Consider the following 2,015-nt stretch of genomic DNA (forward strand, 5'->3'; position numbering starts at 1 on the left):
ACCGGTTCCCGCTCACTGGCTGAGCGCGGTGAGGGCACAACACTGAGGGTTGCGATCCCGTTACCAGTCAGTAAAAAAGACAAAAAGGAAAAAAAAACTGTCAATTCTTCCAATATGTAAATTAAATGCCATTCCAATTAGAACCTCAACAAGGTTCTCTTTTTTTTGGTTGCATACAAGGGACTTTAGCAATAGTACATGATAAGGTTGGGCTCTCTAGGTCTCTCCCCTTCTTCAAGGGGTCTGGGATGGAAACTGTCCCAGGGGACATTCTCAGTGTGTTGGGGGACTGAGTTGGGGCAGGGACTCCCCAGCAGCTGAGGGCCCCTCTCTTCCTCTTGTGCTCTTGCTGGGGCTGGTGGTCCTGGGGGCTCTCAGTCCTTGGAGGCCACGTGGGCCACCACCCTGCTGCTGTAGCCATATTCATAGTCATACTGGAAAAAGAGCAGGACAAAGTGGTTGTTGAGGACAATGCCAGCCCCAGCCTCAAAGGTGGAAGAGTGAGCATCACTGTTAAAGATGCTGGAGACACCCTGGTCCTCAGTGTAGCACAGGATCCCCTTTGGGGGCCTCCCATGCCTTCCTCACCACCTTCTTGATGTCTTCATATTTGGCAGCTTTCTCCAGATGGCAGGTGAGATCCATGACCGACATGTTGGCAGAGGGGTCATGGGAGGCCATGCCAGTGAGCTTCCCATTCAGCTGAGGAATGACCTTGCCCATGTCCTTTGGAAGCACGAGTAGATGTGGGGATGATGTTCTGGAGAGCCCCATGGCGGTCGCACCACAGTTTCCCAGAGGGGCCATCCACCGTCTTCTGGATGGTACTGACAGTGTGGACTGTGGTCATGAGTCCCTCCACGATGCCAAAGTTGTCATGGATGACCCTTGGCCAGGGAGGCTAAGCAGTTGGTGGTGCAGGAGGCACTGCTGATGATCCTGTGGGTGTTCCCATAGGTCTCACGGTTCGCACCCATCACGAACATGGAGGCGTCAGCAGAAGGTGCAGAGATGATGACCCTTTTGGCTCCACCATTCGAGTGAGCCCAGCCTTCTCCCAGATAGTGAAGACACCCATGGACTCCACAATGTACTCAGCACCAGCATCACCCCATTTGATGTGGGTGGGATCCCGCTCCTGGAAGGTGGTGATGGCCTTCCCACTGATGACAAGCTTCCCGTTCTCTGCCTTGACTGTGCCATGGAACTTGCCATGGGTGGAATCACACTGGAACATGTAGACCATGGAGTTGAGCTCAATGAAGGGGTCATTGATGGCGATGATATCCACTTTGCCCCAGAGTTAAAAGCAGCCCTGATGACCAGGCGCCCAATATGGCCACATCTGTTTACTACAACCTTCACCATCGTGTCTCAGGGATGCTGCTGGCACTGCACGAGAGGATGCGGCTGTCTGTGGAACGGGGAGGAACACACAGCCCTCTTTTTTTAATTAAACTTTTAATTTTAAAATAATTTTAGGCTCACACAGAAGTTGCAAAAGTAGTACAAAGAGTTCCCTTCCACCCTTCCCCCAGCTTCTCCCAGTAGTAACATCTTACAGACTCATATTATAATTCTCAAAACCAGAAAACTGACATTACTACCAAAGTGTTAACTAAACTGCAGACCTTATTTGGATTTCATCATTTTTAAAACATTGTTTGTTTGTGTGTTTGTGTTTGTTTGGTTTGGTGCATAGTTCTAGAAATCTTATCCCATGTGTAGATTCCAGGAACCACTATCCCAATCAGGATACAGAACTGCCACACCACAGAGAAACTCCCTCTGGCTTCCCCTTTTCAGTCACGCTCTCCCCGCTACTCTAAGCCCCGGCAACAACAGGTCTCTTCTCTGTCACTGTAATTTTGCCATGTTGAGAATGTTATATAAGTGGAATCCTACCGTGCTAACCTTTTGAGATGGTTTTTTCACTCGACATAATGCCCTTGCATCTAATGTGGGCTGCTGGTCTCCTGCTCAGGAGCAGGCATGCTTTTTCACAGTTACAGGAA

General features: G+C 49.9%; 1 pseudogene; it reads right to left on the bottom strand.

The window, feature by feature from the left end:
* Positions 1 to 374: 374 nt before the first annotated feature.
* Positions 375 to 1,368, bottom strand: LOC103605379 (annotated as a pseudogene).
* Between the last annotated feature and the right edge of the window lie 647 nt (positions 1,369 to 2,015).

The sequence above is a fragment of the Galeopterus variegatus genome, unplaced genomic scaffold, assembly GCF_000696425.1.
Source record: "Galeopterus variegatus unplaced genomic scaffold, G_variegatus-3.0.2 Scaffold5774, whole genome shotgun sequence".
NCBI lineage: Eukaryota > Metazoa > Chordata > Mammalia > Dermoptera > Cynocephalidae > Galeopterus > Galeopterus variegatus.